We start from the raw sequence: 22161 nt of genomic DNA on the forward strand, positions 1-22161 counted from the left end.
ACAAAGGGGGCTATCCCTGCTTCTTAACCCCTTCACTGCTGCCCCGACGGCCCCCTGAACAGACCACCGACAAGGAACCCGGAGAGAATGATAATATTACATAAATACTACACCGGCCACAATGGCTGTCAAATGCATACACACACACACTGAGTCTCATCACGTGCATAGCGTACTCTAAGCCCAGGAGGTGAGATGCTAGGGATGTGAATAGCTCGGGAGCAGTCGTCGTTTCCTGAGCGTCAGACAGAAATAGTAGATGCTAGAATCCTATCAGGCATACCGGGGAGAGCAGGCCTCACACTCCAGGAGACTGGAGGTTAGGGAGCATAGCTGCTACCACCTCTCTCTCTCTCTCTCTCTCTCTCTCCGTCCGTTCTCTATTTCTCTATCCGTCTCTCTCTCTCTCTCTGCCCCATGGGGGATCTGGACAGGCTGCCACATTTGCAAGTGAATCACGCTTTTTGTTGGAGTTTTTTTTTTTACACAGAAAAAGGGAAAGAGGGTTAGTGAAGGAGAGGGGGGCACCTCCAATCCCTACTTTCTTTTGTTCTCTCTCTAATCCTGAGGAGGATAAGCTGTGAGGTACACAGAGAGGAAGTGCAATGGGCCTGCTGGGGTCCAACACATCCCCACGACGCATTCCTGAAGCCCAACCTAGACCCGTCCCAACTCAGACTGGGACTGGGACAGCCCCACACGGCCACCTCTGCTATAGCCACTGAATCATAGTACTAACTGACTGGAAACACACAGCACTGCTAGCCTCTCAAATTAATGCTACTTCCACCTGAAAATAAAAAGTATAATCAGCAGAAATTAATATTGAGTAAAAAACATGTATTTGCTTAAAACCTGTTGGGGCTCGGGGGCAGTATTGAGAAATTTTGAAAAAAATATGTGCCCATTTTTAACTGCCTCCTACACCAACTCAGAAGCTAGGATATGCATATTATTAACACATTCGGATAGAAAACACTCTGAATTTTCTAAAACAGTTTGAATGGTGTCTGTAAGTATAACAAAACTCATATTGCAGGCAAAAACCTGTGAAAAATAGATCAAAAAAAATTTGCATTTTGTGACTGTACTATTTAGTGTCATTGTTTTATAGATACCATAATGAGAAAGGATTCATTTCGCAACACCTACGGCTTCCACTAGATGTCAACGATCTTTATAAAGTTGTTTGAAGCATCTATGATAAACAGAGAGCAAATTAGAATGCAAGGAAGTTGACATGTCGTCACTTCATTTCTTTGCGCCTGCGCATAAATCTGAGAAGCGTGAGTTTGTCATTATTGTTTATCTAGACATAGGATAGGTTGTGTGAAAATATTACTGATGTTTAACGTTAAAAATGGACCAAAAGATTAATGCTAAACAACATTTGACATGTTTGAACGAACGTAAATAGATTATTTACTAGGTTTTTTTAGCTTTTCGGCGTGATTTTACACCCCCCCCCACCACGTTTTGTGGAAGCATAATGAACGCTAACTACTTGGTGTTATTTGGACATAAATTATGAACTTTGTCAAAAGAAACCACATTTGTTCCGGACCTGGGATTCCTGGCAGTGCCTTCTGATGGAGATAATCAAAGGTAAGGGGATATTTACAATGTTATTATCGATATTAGATGATGCTAACTGTATAGCATAGCTTATTGTTCTTAGCATAGCACCCCGTTTATTGCAAAATGTGATTTCCCAGTAAAGTTATTTTGAGATCTGGCCATTCGGTAGCAATTACGAGATGATAATATATTATTCTTTGAATGACAATATTATAATTTACCAATGTTTTCGAATAGTAATTTTGTTATGTTCACCGGAAGCATTTCAGAGAAGAAAAAATCTGAATTTCACGCTACTGTAAAATGCTGTTTTTGGATATAAATATGAACTTGATGGAACAAAAAATGCATGTATTGTATAACATAATGTCCTAGGAGTGTCATCTGATGGAGATTGACAAAGGTTAGTGCATAATTCTAGCTGGTTTCTGCTTTTGGTGACGCCTGACCTTGAATTGAAAATGGATGTTTGTACTTTTGTGGCTATGTACTGTCCTAACATAATCTAACTTTATGCTTTTGCCGTAAAGCCTCTTTGAAAATCGAACAATGTGGTTAGATTAAGGAGATGTTTATCTTTTAAATTGTGTAAAATAGTTGATTGTTTGAGAAATTGAAATTATTAGATTTTTGATGTTTTGAATTTCCAGCCTTGTTAGCAATCCCGACTCGGGGTTCATTGCTAACCTGTAGCCCCAACAGGTTAAAGAAATCCACTGACATCTCAAATATAGTAGCATAAACAAAACAACAACGTGCATGGATAATACCTTGGATGGATAATACCACACCTGAACAAATACACTAACACCTTTAGGCAAATATATCTGGAATCTTCAAAGTGTGTCAAGTGTTAGACATGTGGAGCTATGGGAGCAGTGTAATGGAGGCAGGGAGGGACTGTCTGACTGTCACTGGCTCTGTCCTCACTCCCTCCCCGCCCGGCCCACTGACCGACAAACAGTGGCCATTGCTGCAGCTGACAGGCTTGCATGCTCACCCTCACACACATGCTCACACACATGCTCACACACACACACACACACACACACACACACACACACACACACACACACACACACACACACACACACACACACACACACACACACACACACACACACACTACTACCTAATAATACACACACGCAGCCAAAGCAAATCCTGTTGTATCCTTGAGCTAGATAGCCGTAGAACAGTGAGGGCAAAATGACATCTGCTGCGGATGGACGTATGAACAGATCACCTGACTGAACGACAGAAAAAATTACATTCCTACTGGAACCATTTACCATAATATTAATGAATTAATAATTATAATATTCTTTATTTAAGTTGATGGAAAATCTTATTTATGCCTTTGTATATGCTGTAATAAAATATATTGTTATGAAATATTAAAATAATAAAATGAGTATAGTCACATTAGAAAAAATTATATTGTATTAATGCTGCTTGTCTCTTAAAAAAATATGACAGAATTATGCAATTAATCCAAGAATATGTATTGATGAAATGTCATAACACATGGCCTTTCTGGAACCTGGTGTACACAGCACAGCACACACACACACACACACACACACACTTCTTCGCTGGGGAGTCTCACTCCGTGAATTTTTAACAGCAGCGTTTCAGTTACATAATGCACATTTGACTAGCACTGACAATAACATAGTACTGATAGACACGGCGTAACTAACAAAACAATATGTGGACAGGGATCACTGCATGGAGCACAAGTATACGCAGAGGAAGAAGACGACAAAGAAAGAGAGGAGGATGAAAAGAGGGTGAGCGTGTCATCGGAGTCACAGGCCAGAAGGCCCCATGCATTGTTCCATGGTTCAGTGTGGGGAGAGAAAGGCGACCTCTGTCTGTGTGTCCACCATGTTTTATGCATTCTGTCCTTTGTGATGATAAGCGCCGAGGGTGGAATGCTGGTCTCCGGGGTCCAGGAGAGGGGTGGGCTAGGCTGGGCCTTGCCGGGGGGGGGGTACTGCAGAGATCAATTGGGCAGCCCCTGGAGTGCTCCCTGTCGCCCGGGTACGTAGCTACGTAGGCTACATATGCACGCTGCAAAGCCCGCCTGCTCAGCGGGGAGCTACAGCCAGCCGCTACTGTCCTGAATATGAGACACGGCCTTAGCTGCTATGTTACTGCTGTCCTGGCCTCCACTAGCTGCTAACTGGCTATGCTACTGCTGTACTAGCCTCCACTAACTGCTAACCGGCTATGCTACTGCTGTCCTAGCCTCCACTAGCTGCTAACTTGCTATGCTACTGCTGTTCTTGCCTCCGCTAACCGGCTATGCTACTGCTGTCCTAGCCTCCACTAGATGCTAACCTGCTATGCAACTGCTGTTCTCGCCTCCGCTAACTGGCTATGCTACTGCTGTCCTAGCCTCCACTAGCCGCTAACCTGCTATGCTACAACTTCTCCGGCACTCGTCTGAATCACATCACACAGCACTCATGGACCAGTCTCTGCCAGAATAGAACACCCTAGCAACATGCCTTAACACTGCTATACAACCATCACACACATCCCTACACAGTGATGGGGGAAATGACAGGAGCTACCAGTGCTTCTGTTTGTCAGTGTGTATTTTTGTAATAAAAATGTAACAATCAGAAATAATTTCTACAAATCATATCCCTAACATTAACGTTAGAGTGTAGACAGTAAACAGATAATGTGCAATAGCAACAGTATTTTCTAATGATTAGATTGCTAATTATGCTGATTGAGAAGTGTGTCTCATTTTAAACATACACACACATACTTCCACACGTGTATGGCATAGAACATCTGTATTTGTTTTCAGAAAAGTATAAATCACTCTCAATAACTATGTTTGCATTTGGATGCAAATCTGGGTGTAGCTATATGCACTCTAATAGGAGCACCAGGTGTAACTCCCAATCCGCACAGACCAGCTAGTATTTTTACCTAGTGCTATATAAATGACAAAGGAGGTCGAGTGGCCAACGTGGAAGGCCATCTATAGCTGCTTAAACATGGATAATATAGTGAAAAAGCGTATAGGCATTCTTACCTATAAATCCGTATCTAACCCTCTTCTCTCTCTAGCACATTAATCAGGTGAGGTGTGGGTTTTTGGTTCCTCTTGTTCTCTTTCTCAAGTTCAGACATATTACCAAACAAAACACGTCTGCTTTGTTTTGTATTTTGAAGATATGTCAGCGATGATACCCAACAGCTCATGTGGTGTATATGCAAAGACAGCAGTAATATTCACAGGGGGGTCGTCGGCATTTTAGAAGGATTACTCTGAAATTCTCTCAAATTTGACGATATGACATTGCACACCTCCACCTAAAAAGGAATAATAACACAAAAAAAAGAGAGCAGATACACACATACAGTACACACACACACACACACACACACACACACACACACACACACACACACACACACACACACACACACACACACACACACACACACACACACACACACACACACACACACACACACACACACACACACACACACACCTTCCCAGGTGTAAATCTACCCCACGATGATTTATAGAACGTTAACACAATAACATATTGTGAAACAGCAAAGCTCAGAAATTCCTGCCAACTTCACTTCAAGAAGATAAAAGAACGACAGCAAGAACAAGAGCTCAAAAAGAGGACAGGGAACAGGGAGGGGAAATGGACTGAAAATCAGTTCGCTGCTGGCATAGAGGAGATCTCGTGGCGTTTCGGGGCTGCTGGGAGCAGAAACCAGGTAGAGCATGCACACACACACACACACACACACACACACACACACACACACACACACACACACACACACACACACACACACACACACACACACACACACACACACACACACACACACACACACACACACACACACACACACACACACACACACACACACACACACACACACCTAAGAATCCCTGCCATTTCCTGGCCCCCACCCCTTGCCCCCCCCCACCCAGCTCCTTAATGACACGGCTGACACGTATGCCACTGGCCTGGGCTACGGGACAACTGGAAGAACAGGTCCTGGCTGTACAAGCTTGCATATTCAAAACCATAATCTGTAATCTGAGCCAGTGCTCCTGCTAAACTCATTTACACACAGCCCTACAGCAAATGGAGGAGGGAGACACTTTAGCCTCTTTCTCTCTCCAGTGCTATCAATGGAAAACTAATCTACACAAACATAGTCATATTTATACTATCCTCACCCTTACAGCAGTTCAACCAAGTGTAAAAGTACAATCACAACAAAATCTAAGATTGTGATAAATAAACAAAAATAATCTAAAATAATTAAATGGTTTAAATGAATGTAATAATAATACCAAAAATAATAGTATTAATAATTATAATAATAATAGTAACAATAATAATAGTTAATTGCTATAATTAACAAGACATCATTAGTGATGTAAATTATTTAAATATCAATGTATCAGGCATCATCGCTGATGAAACATAAAATAAACCTTATTAGATTTGATTTGGCAACGTGACTAACGGTTGGTGAATATATTGTGCTAGTCCATGCGTTGCCTGCCCCTTAGCGGCCTGGCGCTGGCCCAAAGTGGGCTCTCTCTGACTAGGGACATGGCAAAGAGCTTCCCTAGGGGTGCTGCCAGTCCCCAAGAGCAAGGGAGAGAGGGAGGAAATGAGAGAGAGAGAGAGAGGGGGCAGTAGATGACCAGGGTAACTGTCTCTCCCCTCACATTACCCTGTAACCAAGTCACCGCTCTCCTCTTTATTTCATCACTACTAAACACCTTATTTCTGTTCCCCTCCAATCACATGCCCAAATAGGACCTGCACACTCAGTCTTAGACACACCAGTAATCAAATATTGTCATGGAACCGGACATAGGGAGATAACGCAGGTAGTATCACAGGATAGACCAATAGGGCTTCATCTACAGACTATCACTGAAACCTCAATCAAATCCCTAACGTCACTAGACTACTGACTATTCACTGCTTATGATATTATAAACAAAGATCACCATAAAGAACAACATAACTGTGATACTAATGTTGTTACTCCTAGTATATTACCACTTGTAATAACAATAATAATGTTGATAATAAACATCATACTAATAATGATGATAATTACAATTATGGAACATTTCACATTTTATCAACAGCATCAGTTAACTGTCCACATCATAATTCCCGGCAGAATACATACCCTATTTTACACATAGAGTAATAGAACATTCTGCCAGATGTGCTGGCATTCATATACTGCAGGCTACGCGTTCTGTCCTATTACATGTATCCTATGGTTTAACACCATTATCTAACATTACACGGTGATAGTGAATAGTAAAGTACAACATTTAACTATGAGTAAAGACAAATTGAAAGTGTACACCAAATATATTTTTATGTAAATATATCTATAAAATAAATATTGTTCTATGTCAATATAAACAAACTGTGTGACTGACAATGAAAGACCTTAAAACAAAATATAGTCTTGAGATAAAATGCAATAAAGTCCTTGTAAATAAATGTAATAAAAATATATATGCAAATTGAGGATCATGCTTTAAGTCCCCCTCCTTCCATCTGTCAAGGATTAACGGAACTTAATAAAAACACAACCCTGGTCATTACTAATGAATTGGAAATCAAAGTTGAGTATTTACAATGATTTTCAGTGTGCTGTAGCTATCTATGCTAAAAACATAGTTCCTCGTGACACCTACCCAACCCACAGTCCCCTTAAGCAGAATACACAGCATGGTCAGACAGATACAGTGGTTTACCAAATGCACATACTACACCTAACCATAATGTCTGCTATGTGATTCTAACAGAGTACAACACAAGGAAATCAAGAACCATCTTAAACCCCCATTAAACCATACCTGAGCTGGTAAATGCAGCTGACATAAATATTATACATTGGATAATTACTTTTCAAAAATATCAAAAGGCATCAAAATCCTCCTAATCTGTAGTACACATAATGTAGTTGCTTTTCAAATGTTTCTACCAAAGGTTTTGATATCAAATCCAGGAGTCTTCTAAGAGCAAGTGAGATGACACCGAGGAGCGTTGCTATTTGTTTTGTAAAGGAGGAGGACAGAGAGATCGAGAGAGGAGAGAGAGGGGCGAGGGAAAGAGAGATGCCGAGAAGAGAGGGAGTCCTGGCACAGCACATGTACTATGCTATATTTCTTTTCCTATGTCACGCCTGTAATTATTGCCCAACCTACATCTACGGAGCAGAGATACAGAAAAACTGACTTACAGGCCCAAAATCTACTGCTCCAAGTTTTCCCCCCTGAAATACATAAATAATAATATAAGCAAAAAATAAAGAGGTATTATATTCTCTCTTGAAGTAAAAAAAAAACGTCTCCACTGCGCCTGCTAGAATATTTGTTTTCCCTCTCTCCCACTACTATCCTCTGAGTCCTGGACATACTGCTGGTCTGAGTTATCTATGAGGGAGCTACTGGCCCCTCTAGTTGGGGCAAGTCTGAAAGGTGTTAGGATCTGTTTTCCTGCCCTCTTCCCTGATTTCTTCTCCATGGCCCATGGCTATCTGACCCCTTCTATCCCTCTCCTCCTACCCCCTCCCTAGCTTCCTCTCCTTCTCTTTCTGTCTTTCCCCTACTCTCTGTCTGAGTCTCCAAACCACATTATTAGATTTTCCTTCATCCTACTAGAAACCCATAGAAACATTTGTATAGTGTTTCTCTCCTGTTTACCAAACTAGACGCATGTTTTTTTTTTTATCTTGCACTTGCTGACCCCCACAATCTCAATGTTATGCTTTGTGTGACCCCTCAACGTAACCCCCCCCACCCCTCTCCTTTCCCCCAGTCTCACTCTCCCACTGCCTTCCCTCGTTGTTTGTGTATGGTTTTTCCTTCTTATCTCTCTAGCACTCACACGGTGACCCCTGCTCCCCTGTTTCTTGCCGTCTGACCCCAAGCCTTTCAACCTCCCCCTCTTTCTCCCCCAAACCAGCACATCCCTGCCTTGCCTTAGCTTGCAAAACGCTTTTCTTTTCCATCCCTCTGTCGCGAAAACTCGTCGGGCTGCCTCATTCTTTCACTCTTTCTTCGAGAGCCCTCCATTTCGTCCCTGTATTCTATGTTTTCTGTACTTTTTGGGCATCTTGGCACTGCATTCTGGGTCTTAAACGTCGGGAGGCCAATAGCATTTCCGCTTTTTACTGTCTATCCGTCCGTCTCCTGGAAGGACTAGTTATATTCTCACTCAAACCGAATCGGTCCCCGCGTCGTGTTACTAGTCGATGTATTGCTTATCAATTCAAGTCTGGCCTATGTTTAGATATTTTTTGTAAAATTCTCAAGTCATATTTTTTTCCAAACAATCCGTCGTGTATGATTAATCTATTACTTCTGACAGTAATGCATCCAAAGTTGATTTAGTCTCGTGTCTGGTTGTTTTAGGAAAGAAATAGTTAGGTTTCCTTTAGAAATCAGTAATAAGGTTGTTATTATTACGCAGGGAAGCATGTTAGGTGATAGAATAACGTTATACAATAGCTTTTGAGTTTTCATTTATAATGTTTACTTTTTGTAGGCCTATCTAGTAGAATGTTAGTTATTTGTTATGAAGGTAAGCTATATCCAGTGGGAAGGAAATGTTATATTATTGCTCTTACTTATTCCATAAAAATCCATACGAGCTGTCATCTGTCTCGTCGGACAGCCAACCTATTCTGTAAATCCCTTTCTCTGCTCGCATCACCATTCTATTCTTTCCATGCAACCCGCAGCTCAACTCTCTGCCTCGGCTATGGGCTCTCCCGTACCCGAGGTCTTACTGATCCGCTCTTGTCATGAAACACACTAGACTTACAAAACACACACACACAGGCCTACCGATCGATTTGCATGTGACTCCGTCAGGGAATCAGCAAGAATCGACTTTAACATCGCTTCAGAGAAGCAAACAGGAATGAAAAATAAAAGAAAATGATGGACAAAGTGGGGAGAGAGAAAAGTAGAGGAACTGAGCTGTAAAGCGGGGCGGAGGGAAATACACATGTAAGAAACGAATCGGAAAGTGATAATGTTGCTTAATATAAAGGATTTTATCAACCCGTGATGGTGCTGAAAACAGCGGACCGACCAAGTGGCATATCTGTCAAAATAAGAATGCGGGCGATGTTTCTCTTTCGCGGGACGTACACGGACCCACAAGCTGGACTAATGTGCTCTTTTCCTGGCTACGCTCATGTGCAGCTCCCGCTACCCTCCGTATGCTGAATGTAACCCTTTCACATCGTAATCGTCCTCAAAATGTGTTTCTTGACACCAATAACACTTCTATATCTTTCCTGATTCCATCGAAAAGCACAAATGTGTTTTTAAATCCATGTTTTTTGTGGTCTACTTCTTGGAGAGGAATCGCTGTCTTGACCATTTCTTTTCTTCCAGTCATGAGGAGAACGAGGACGAACGCAGATGTAAACACAGGTAATGATACGAATAAAACCGAGAATAAACAAAACTACTTGCATGAATATAACTTGAGATCGCCTGTCATTTCTCAGAATGTGAGAATAGTGAAGATCGGTGCATATCTGGATAATAGGAGAAACCTTCGGTTAGCCCACTACTAAAAGTGAAAAGAATCGAATCGTAGAAACATCGAGAGAGGAAAAGAGAAACGGCAAAGTTGTAACTTACAATTTTTTGGTGCCGCTTTGTGATCCTTGCTTTTTAATCCAGTATTGAGACGATTCGGCTAAAGATCCCATCAAGGCAGTCCCTTTTGGTCAGTTTGCGTTTAGGATGGCAAAAGAAAGATCATTGTTGTTGCGGAGTGTAAAAAAACGAAGTATTAGTTGTATAGGGCAATATAAAAATAATTTGGATGCAAAGCAGGCGATGAGTCTTGTGTTAGAGGGAGCGAGGAAGAGGTGAAAGTGAGATCTGATGATTGAAAAGAAAAAAACTCTTTGGATCTTTATTCCTGCTAATTAGTTTCCTGCAAAAAATGGCTGTGATTAATTCAGTGCGCATGTGCTTCATTACACAGGCACGACGGGAAGGGCTAATTAGCCACCTTCTGGATCAATAAGATTCAGCAAAGGAGAGAGCTAGGGAGAGAGAGAGGGAGGGAGGGAGAAAGAGGAGGGAGGGAGGGATGGATGGATAGATGGAAGAAGAAAAGAGGAAAGTAATGATCAGGAATTGAAAATATGGAATTAAGTACAGCGGAAAGTAAGAGTTTGATTAGAAGGAAGACAGTGAAAGTTAATACAGGAGTAGACGCCACAGCCGCAGCAAACCACGCAATACCCCGCGCTTCGCTGCATTTTGTCCGTTCTTTTTAGTTTTTTAACTTTAGGCTATATCGCTTTTATATTTCTTATTATTAACATATTTATATTAAAACACAGTAATGGCCTATATTCATTATTACATTTTCCTATATTGTCACTTGTGTTAGTAGTGAGACTAGATGCAATCTGAGACAGCAGTGCTGACTGCTAGAGTTTGAGATACTTTTTAAATGTATTTATACAACTTATAGACACGAGTCAATATTTTTATGATAGGCTACAGTTGGACAGTACGGGAAAACAAGCAACCAAGAAATGAAGCATTATGCATAAGGGAACTGTGACAAGATATGCACATTTGCTATAGACAACTAAATAGCTTGTTATTTAATTTTGTTTTGTAAATGAATGCCTAGTCTCATGATGATACATTTCTAACGTGTGGGATAGGACAGCATGCCACTTAAACTAGAATGCACATTCCAAGCGACTGAAAACACCTATGACAATACTAATTAACCATTTATGTACATATTTGCAAACGTAATAAACTATTTAAACATGATCCGTGCATTTTAAGCACAAAACGAGACGCAATAGCTCTCTTTGCATGCTTTAGAGTTGCAAAAGCTTACAACAAGCGGGTGTAACACTATTTCTAATGATGTGCAAAGTTTAAAAAGCCTTATTCCACACTATCAAGTGTAGGGATCACTACTTTTATATGTCTACACATATATAATTTGAGCTAAGATGCACCTGATAAGTCTGCCTTGGCCTCACTGTAAAAGACCGATACGTTCTGTAACTGTAGTCTCATGCATGTGTAATAACCTACTTCTGGATACAAACATAAATCCTTTTCGTGAGAATGTGGAATCCTTCAATGAAAAACGGAGATTTGTCTCGATAAAATATGCTTTGTCCCAGGATAGTAGTGAGAGGGAGATAGTGAGATGAGAGACCAGGATAGTAATGAGAGGGAGATAGGGAGATGAGAGACCTGAGGGGATTGGAGACTATAAAGTCTACTGTCACTGTAAAACAATAGTTTACAAATGACACTTGATAACACCATTGTAATACAAAACTAAATCAATTTGGAGATATGTTACAATACCTCGACAGCATATCGGCGATGTATTTAAAATAGTTACAGAATTTAAGTTGAAGTTGTGAAAAGCATAGACTCCAACTTCCTGTGTGTGTCTATGGTATGAATATAGCCCACGTCCAGTCCACTAGTTTCGAGTAGCTAGCCTCTGTGTGTGATATTGGCCACGAAGCTAACGCATTGAATTCTGCATTTTATGATATTTATGTGTTTGAGTAGGCCTATGTATAGAAGATGTATACAACAAACACTCAAGCAGCAGATGAGGCTACTGACAGTAAGAAATGCATTGAGGGAGTTTGCATTGCATTATTCTCATATCTCATATGCCTATGCAGGTCAATACAGGTAGAATATATTGGATTGAATTCAGTCATAATCAATAACATTTCCTAAGTGTCCTAATCCTATACTCTGTAGGCCTAATGATTTCCACCTGTTATTACAAATTACAACAACTTATCTAATCATCTCATTGCGCTTGATATTTCACTTTCAAGTGTTTTTTGTGAATTACTTTCTTTTAGTGGTTAAATGTTTGACTATGAGTGTATGGTTTCAATCAAACAGTTATCTGAAAACAAGCATAATTGGCATTACTCAAGTCATATCTGCGCATTTAGAAATTATTCCTGATAAATGGAGAAACTTCCAAACGACTGCGTTCAAAGAGGTGACATTTGATCAATACTAACAACTGTAGTATAGATCGGTGAGGTTATCCACAGGTTTGCCTTTTCCCCTTCACTTTCCCCCAAAACAGTTCGCCTCTTATAGACATGGTCACTTACTACGTTTGGTTTCCCCCAAATGGAAATATTGTGTTCTAGAAATCAACCTTTCAGCTTGTCCCACTGCCTTTTGTCATGATAATTCTATTGTTGATTCTCTTTAAAGAAATTGACAATCCCTCACTTTCAGTATGCACACTTTCTGTTCTGTTCTAACAGCTCCAAACCGCCCTGATCCGCACAAATAAAACTAACCCGCTTCATTTCATTGATTAGGCTACATAATGTTTATTCGAGTAACATGAATCTGAATCAGTCTATTCATTTTTTTGATGAAGAAGTGCACGTTTAAGTTGATATAATATGTAGATTGTACAAAACACATAGGCCTATCTTATTTTTTCTCATTGACGTAATTTGTAAGATTCCAAACGCAGCTGTAATTCTAGTTTTAGGCTACATCGATGATTTTATACGAGAATAAACGCACTTAAATTTAACCTTAACTAAGAGTAATCTTAAATGAAAAGGTAATGTCTATATTTGAGCGTTTTTTCTTCATGATATTAAGCTAACATATAGCCTACTTAAACGGCCACACACGTAAGTTATTCTATAATGAACACACAATACTATTTAGATTCAAATAAGGCATGTCAAAAATATAATTTTTTCGATGTTTTAGTCTGAATGCTCATGTTGCATGCCTATTAAAATCTTCATTTGTATCTTGCTCTGATGTACGGTGAACCTTAGGGATGACAATCAAAATGGGGAGCCTCACGTTCAATGTGAGCTCGTGCAGGTATGTCAGATCTCAGAGCCATCTACGTGTTAGGGGAAAATCCTTACTTTGTACTCCACAGCTGAACACTTGCTTAACTATTAGGACCAAAAAGCGAAAACGCCTGATGCAAACAATAGCGTATGTGTGTGTGTGTGTGTGTGTGCTTATATATGTGTGTGTGTGTGTGTGTGTGTGTGTTTGCGTGTGTGTGTGTGTGTGTGTGTGTGCGTGCGTGCGTGTGTGCATGTGCGTGCGTGCATGCATGCGTGTCCCAGAGCCAATATTTGCAATGTTACATGATTTTGCACCCATATAAAAGCATATTTGAGGCCACATATTTGATAGACCAATCGGGAATGTATCGATACAGAATCTTAGCACGGAGGCCTGTTTTGCATGTTACCTGTACCAAAACCATAATGACCAAGTGTGACAAACTGAGATGCTGATTTAGCTGTGTGAGAGGCAGACTGAAAGGATTTGCGATGTGTCTACTCTCTCGGGAAAGGGAGATTGTAAAAATGAATGGGTAGAAAATAGAGTGCGAGAGGAGTTCGAGAGCCAGTGAGATAATAAAGAGCCTTGTGTGATTGGGGCTGGTGAGAGACATAGCCTATCAGAGCCAGTCTATCGCTCTAGCAAGCCGAACAATGCCAATCTTAGTTTACAGTTTATGTTTAACTAACAAGCATTAATACCGTATAGATCTGACTCGGTAGGATAACTCGCGTTTATGAATATACAGACCAATTAGTACGAGTCCCGAAAAAAATGTGACAGGCTCACGAGCCTTTGTGTTAGGTGAATTACGATAACTGTCCACGTGCTAACCTCAATAGGCCTACATCGATGAGTGGCTTAGCAAATTCACCACAACCTGTATGACAGCCCGTGGAATGCTCACTCCATTATTTGGGTCGCATTAAAATACTTGACCATCACAGAGCTGCAGGAAACAAAACATATTTAAACACCAATGTATGGACCCTTAATATTGTGTAACATGGTTATAGTTTGGAATAATATGTTGCTATTCTACATTTACTGACGTTAAGTGATTGTATTAATTTCTATTTCAGAATATGCATGGGTAGGCCTACTGTGTGTGTGTGTTACTTTATCTTAACCTCATGCACCGCGCGTGCCTTCCCAGGATAACAAAGCACAAAAGGGAGCACAGGGGAAATGAGAGCGGAGTGAAAGCGTTTACAGATAAAAGCTGCTGTCTGGAATAGCTCTGTAACTTTATAAAGGAATAATGAACATTTTAGTCCGGAGGATTTGGGGATTTGGGCTATTATATTAACATATGAGGCACGCAAGTCCAGGTTTCCTATATTTAGGTAAATAGAAGAGAAGAGGGCATAGCACATTCCGCAACACTAAAACAGTTTTCCAAGAAAACGTTCATCTTATAACATTATTTTCACCTCACCACTGAATGACACTAAAATGCTGGAATAAACTAACATGCTGGAATAAACAAGTATGATTAACAGATTAAATAATTTGTCAAATGAAAAAAGTCACCTTTGGATAAATGTGCCTTTGAAAATGTGGAGAGGCAAAGTTAAATGCTGTTGCATATGTTCTTTCTAAAACAAACGGAGTATTCTTCAAGGGTTTAGTCAGTAAGCAGCAACGTGCTTTAGTCCGGCCCTGCTGCGCCTGGGATGGATGGGGCATTACATGCTACCAGGTGCAATGGGAGCGCCCTCTTATGTTCAGTCTGACCACCGCGATCAAGGAGCACATGAACCTGCCTCACCAGAGTCATGTGCCTCTCAGAAAGATAATCAACCCTGGTGCCCACCTGTGCGCCACCGCGCCAGCCCATGCTATCAGACTGCGATAGTGTCTTTAGCTATTTACTTATGGCCAACATGCAAATCACCAGATACAGTCCACCGCCCAAAGGAGATGTCCAAAGGACAAGACCCATACATGCAACTCTAGAGATGTTAGTTTAAATAAACAATATAGCTCATTCATCAGTGTTTACTTGTATCTAAAGCCATCTCTGCAGTGTATTTCCATACGAGTATTCAGTGGTGGGCAAAAATATTTTTGAGAATTGTTTTTATTAATCAGTGAATAGAGATATAGATGTTCAACCCATCATATCAAAATAGGCTATAGTCTTGCTTTACAGCAGTTTTATAGTGTATATCTATTTATTTAGGATAATATTAAACTAGTCAACTCAATGTGACTACATTTTATTTGCTAGTTAGTGATGCCATGCAATGTTAAAAAAAAAAATGAATATTAATTAATATAATTATAATTTTATTTTAGGTTATATCATAATAAGACCTTATTCGGGTCCTTATTCAGATGTTAGACTTACGTATTTTTTAAGATTCGAGTGAAGAGTTCCCCTATCCCTTATGTATAAGGGTGTCTTACACACAAGTGAAGATGAATATATTACAATTTAGTCATTATTTAAACATGTGTTCCTTATGAATGCACTACAGCGACCGAATCTTTACGGAAGCGTTTTACGTAGGCCTAGAGGTTATTTTGCATTGAACTGTTAACCCTGGAGTAAGATCTGCCGTAGCCTGATGTTTGCTAAACTGTGATGCATGATGAATATTTCATCCGTTAGTTCACAATCCCCTCTTCTTCTCTCCAAAGACTATTCTCTTTGTCACACGCAGCATATACATTTAAGACACACAAAATGCATCTTTTGCATGATATTTTGCATGCCCTGCGTACCGTTTTGTATCAAAAGGCGTCCTGTTCTAAATAATCTTATAGCAAACCCACTTCATCTATTTATTGTGTCGTAACTGTGTTTGGACAAAATTATTTTGAGAACAGTGTTTTTCTTTGATCTATGCAGGGCATAGAAAGGAAAAAACGCATAAAATATGAACAACATCCGGCGACCAACCTTGAACTATTGTTACATTTCTGGTCTTTGTAAGGGCATTTCATTTCTACATGTGTGCATATGTCATTTTACTGTTTTCAAATAAATATTATTTCCCAACCTGCGCTACTTAGATAGGGTGGACAAGTACCAGCCTAATATATGTTTATAACATGTTAATTACAAAACTCTACATTTGATTACTTAATTAGAACTTAATTTGTTTGAAAAGTAGCGAAACCTGTTTGTTTGTGTATTATGTGCATACTCCACTCACATTTCCATTGCTGATTAATCATTCGAAATTGGTATTCAAATCGTTAATTTTTTGCAGAGAAAAACACTTCAGGGTTTGATTGAAATGAAGGATTGTAATATTCACCACATATTCACAAACGAGACGATTTCGATCTCAAAAACATCCATTCTATGCATTTGTAATTGTTTTTTTTCTGTTACATGAATGTATTGTGTAAACGAAAATTAAACGCAATTAAAAATATATATTTTTGTCTCTAGTATTAAGTTTTGTCAGAGTAAATAAAACAATAAACCAGCAACGTCAGAAAGTGGGGACAACACGGACATCGGTTGTGTGGATGATAACTGAACTGGGAGCAGGACGACCTGTTTGTTGTGATGACCATGATTTAGAGATAGTGACCTTGGAGGGTAAATATGACTACCGCCCGTCTGGTCACTCTGTCTCATTCACATTAAAAATAAGGAATATTCATTAATCTGGCTCTTTTCTTAAATACTACTGTTGGAGCTTGGAACACAAGCATTTCGCTACACCCGCAATAACATCTGCTAAATATGTGTATGTGACCAATAAAATTGGATTTGATTACTTGTGTCCTCCTGCTACCAACTCACTATACCTCTTCAGAAAGTACATTATTATTTTAATTCAAATGTTGTATTCGTTGTTGGTGAGTGGGTGTAGGAAGCTACATGTTTTATTGCTAATGTCGATTTTAGAAATGTGCATTTCAGAAAACGAAGGTCAGCAACGGGGGTTGCTTACTGTAGGCCTATGTAACATGCAACGTGTGTGTGTGCGCGCACACGCGCGTGCCTGTGTCCCCTTACCGGGTAGGTTTGCTACTACCGTATAATCCTGTTATTTTTTTTGTAATCAACTAATAATGTCCATTAAAATATGAAACATCGCAGCTTGATTTCCTTCGTTTATTATTAAAGTTGGTTCTATTCTGCATTTTGTTTTGTCTGTACACGCACACAATCCTCTGTTCCAACGTCAAAATAATGTGTTGAGAAACTATAAGTGATGCAAGGGGACAATATTCGTCTCTGTGCAGTAAAGTAGTACAGATGTCTCCCCATCACCGGTGAAAAACAAGACACAATGTATTTCAACCTGCCTGGAGCAAGCCTCGGTCCATCCAAGCAGCCTCATCATCCCTTATCACTGTCTGTCTGTGCTTCAACCATTTCATCTCTCTTCAGGTAAGAACATTCTTTTCAAAAACGACATTTTAAACCAATTCGTTTCCATAGACACTGTGATGAATACACTGGTGAGATAAACCAATTCAACCGAGACCGGCGCACAGTTAAAAATTAAGGACTTTCAATCAAAATCAAATGAACGCTCTAACAACAATTTGATTGTCTTAGTTGCATTGCAGTGTCGATATACAAAGTTGGCCAATGCTACAAAATCAAGTCAATAATTGTATAAATGCGCAGAGTACAACCAATATTACGGTGATGGAATAATTCACAGGCCTTATGCAAATCTCCATAGTTCCGGTTCGTCGTAGGCTAAAACAGGCCTAGCGCATACATTTCAGGTCTACGGGGACATATAGAATAATGGACAAATCCTGAGAGCTGCTGTCAAGTGCTCATGATGACAGACAGAGCCATGACACATGGGCTTTGCGCGCTCTAGAGAGGAGAGGGGAGAGAACACCGGGCGTCTCCAAAGATCAGGGCAGAGGGCTCCCAAATCAGAGCCATATGACCACTATACTGCAATGTGGATGAGAGGGAATATAACCGCTGCAGAATAGAATAACGCATGTCCACCCTTAAATTATCAACCTAAAAGGAAACATTACAACGACGCAGAATATTGTGCTTGGTTTTGTTTTGCGCTAACACATTAAATGGAGAGTCATTTTCTCCGAGATGCTGCCGGGGAAAGCCCCCAAATCGCACACGATGAGAGATGACAGGTGGAAGCGGACACAGAAGGGCAACCGAGATCTAGGATATCGCGAAGGGTCACCATCTAAATCCTGTGCCTCTGGATGCTTCTCTTTCAGCTGACATATATGGCTGGCTTATGTGCCAAGCTATGGTCATGAAATCATTTCATCCACGCATGAACGCTTTCTTGAATTTGCCGTCAGGAAATCCTACTTTTCTACAACCCAAATACCAACAAAATAATCACAAATACTTAAACTGAAATTACAAAAATACAAATGTATGACTGATTTCATGATAAACATCCGATATGGAAATGAAGGCTTATTTACTGATTATATTGAACAAAGTATATGTTTTCATTCTCTTCTGATGTCATAATATCAAGGTAGAAAAAGGAATCGCATGTATAACTATTCTAACTCTTATTCTAACTCTTATTCTAACTCTTATTCTAACTCTTATTCTAACTCTTATTCTAACTAGTATTCTAACTATTATTCTAACTCTTATTCTAACTCTTATTCTAACTCTTATTCTAACTCTTATTCTAACTATTATTCTAACTCTTATTCTAACTCTTATTCTGACTCTTATTCTAACTCTTATTCTAACTCTTATTCTAACTCTTATTCTAACTCTTATTCTAACTCTTATTCTGACTCTTATTCTAACTCTTATTCTGACTCTTATTCTGACTCTTATTCTAACTCTTATTCTAACTCTTATTCTGACTCTTATTCTAACTCTTATTCTAACTTTTATTCTAACTCTTATTCTTACTCTTATTCTAACTCTTATTCTGACTCTTATTCTAACTCTTATTCTGACTCTTATTCTGACTCTTATTCTAACTCTTATTCTAACTCTTATTCTGACTCTTATTCTAACTCTTATTCTAACTATTATTCTAACTCTTATTCTAACTATTATTCTAACTCTTATTCTAACTATTATTCTAACTCTTATTCTGACTCTTATTCTACCTCTTATTCTAACTCTTATTCTAACTCTTATTCTAACTCTTATAGCCTACTGGTTATTGAGCATCAACATTTGTCTTTGAATGAGAACAAACTAACAATTTCAATAGGCTATCATAATTTGCCAGCCATCGATATGAATTCTAAATCTCCAAGTGTGTAACCTACAGGTATACCTACCTCATTCCAGGTAATAGTTATTATGCATGGTAACAACGCCCTAATAGGGACACATGCAATGACGATTGAGTCAGGTGCATCAAAGGGCACACGTTGAGAATAACCTTTGATTTCCTTATTAAGTTAGAGCTCATCAAATTAAAGTTAATCTAATTTAAATCAGAAGGACCATGGTGAAGATAGTGGTGATGGTCTTAATGCAAATGACGACATTGATGATCATAATGATGATGATGATACAAATAATTATGCTGATTATGTCAATGATTTGTAAATTAGTGAAACATTTTAATATCGTCCTGTTTTTTTTGTTTGTTTCCCCTGCCTGAAATATCATTGCTTCTTCTTCACTTATCTAAACATAAAAATAAATATTCAATGAAGCCACCACATGCATCTTCAGTTGTGAATTGAAAATAAAAATGCTCATTTTCATTGGAAAAAAAAACATGTGGTAAGTGAAAGAATAGCATTTAAGGGAAGTGGAAGGATCATTCAATCTGAGCCTACTGTACAATTGACATTGGCATGCACTACACAAAACACACACACACACACACACACACACACACACACAGACACACACACACACACACACACACGCACACACACGCACACACACGCACACACATGCACACACACTGGCCTTGATCTGTATGAACAACAACTGAAATGTCTCCTCTCTTTCTGCCCCTCTGTCAGTCATAGCCTGAGCAGTGGAGCCATGTGGACTTGGAGTAATTGCAGGTGACCACAGTGACTATCTCTGAATTATGGGAAGCTTAACCCCCGCCAGCCCCCCTACCCCCTCGACCTCAGCTCCATGGCAGGTGATCCCACCTGTATTTGGAGAGGAGGGGGGACCGAACCCTGAGCGTCCCTTGTCAGCGTGCTGCCTGTGGCCCTAGAGAGGCGGTGCCTAGCTGGCCTTTGGGGCCCCGGGGCCAATAAAAGCAGGTGATTAGTGAGGCCATTCCCTGGCTAGGTGTGAGCTTGTTAACGCAATTAAAGGCAGAGGTGTTTACCTTGGCACTACATTAACACTATAGGAGGGGTGGGGTCAGACCCTACCAGGGACAACACACATGCCCACCTAACAAGTACATTTTAGTCATTTAGCAGACGCTCTTATCCAGAGCGACTTACAGTAGTGTGTGGATACATTTTAATACTTTTCCCGTACTGGTTCCCTGTGGGACTCAAACCCACAAATCTGGCAATGTGAGGCCATGCTCTACCAACTGAGTCACATGGGACCCTCTGGGTAATACAACATTTCTACAGTTTATTCAGTCTGGATTTGAAAGGGTACTCAAGGCATCGGTCTGAATCTGGTGTCTGTATGTGACCTGTCTGATTTATTAGTTTCATTTTAATGTGATTAAATCCACATTATTTTGATGCATATCTATACAGTAAAAATAGACACATAAACAACAAAAAATAATGTGTGGCATGTAAAAGGTAATCTCCTCCCTGTTGTCAACTGACAGGCAGCTTTGTGACATTCCCCTCATTGCTTAGAGGATGAAACATGTGCATTTGTTTAACTCCAATGACTCCAATGATCACAGGATGATTACTGGCCTGTCTTGAACTTGACTTAAAAACTTGAACTTGAATCATTAGATGTCTACTATTTAAATGGTTTAATTCTGTGTCCTGAAATGTAATAATACTATTAGGTTAGGTTACTATTAGGTTACTATTAGGTTAGGCTCTTGGTATAATAGTGAGAATGTGCACACTATGTTCTCTACTAAAACTACACAGAACACAGCAGTCTGAACCATGCTGGGATCAACTGGAACATACAGATAGATTGACTCTCTCTGTTCTCTTTCAACATCCACATGTAATATCAAGCATGCAAATAAAAGTGGGATAATCTGTGTTGTGATGGTTTTTTGTGTTATGTGTTTTATGATATGTGCAAATACATTTCCGGAAAAAATAGGAGCGACGGAGATAGAGGGGAAGTGGTTTTAACATATTCTGTTTAGAATTGTAAATGTGTTGTATAGGCCCTGCTGTCCAATTACATATATCTTTCATGTATGAAATCATGCTTGTCTTTTTTTACCGGGAGGCCAAAGAGGGCCGGCACAAAGGGAGCAACCCTGACTGCAGAGCAGAGCAGCAGCCCACATGCAGAACAGAGCAGGGCCTGGTGTGGTGGGAGCTAGGAGCCCTGGGCTAGGAGCACAGCTCCATCAGCAGCACACAGGCCAGGGAGGAGGGGTGGTGGAGGGGGGCGAAGGGGGGAGTTATCCCCCCTGACTGGATCCTTCTCCGCCTCTGACTCCTGCTGCATTATCTTTGTCCTATTGTGAACCAGCTGACCCTTCAGGCCCCACAACGCAACGGGTTGCTCACAAAATACATTTCAGATCACGTCCTTAATTAGCTCCACAAAG

The 22161-nt window shown here is 40.0% G+C and overlaps 1 protein-coding gene and 1 long non-coding RNA gene across 8 annotated transcripts in view; one reads left to right on the top strand and one right to left on the bottom strand.

Annotated features, from left to right (window-relative positions):
• zfhx3b (zinc finger homeobox 3b) overlaps nucleotides 1-22161 on the bottom strand; it is a 261030-nt gene that overhangs the window by 163040 nt on the left and 75829 nt on the right. For 6 of the 7 annotated variants that reach the window (XM_045689157.1, XM_045689156.1, XM_045689155.1 and 3 more), the window contains exon 1: nucleotides 10286-10698. The exons of the other annotated variant lie outside the window; for it this stretch is intronic. The gene's annotated coding sequence lies outside the window, so the exon portion shown is untranslated. Of the gene's footprint in view, nucleotides 1-10285; nucleotides 10699-22161 lie in introns of those variants that run through there. 7 annotated transcript variants of the gene reach the window in all.
• LOC106562083 (uncharacterized) lies at nucleotides 8563-21638 on the top strand. The gene is made up of 2 exons (XR_001318976.2): nucleotides 8563-10072; nucleotides 20447-21638. It is a non-coding gene; the product is annotated as an uncharacterized lncRNA (long non-coding RNA).

The sequence above is a fragment of the Salmo salar genome, chromosome ssa11 (genome assembly GCF_905237065.1).
Source record: "Salmo salar chromosome ssa11, Ssal_v3.1, whole genome shotgun sequence".
Taxonomy (NCBI): Eukaryota; Metazoa; Chordata; class Actinopteri; order Salmoniformes; family Salmonidae; genus Salmo; species Salmo salar.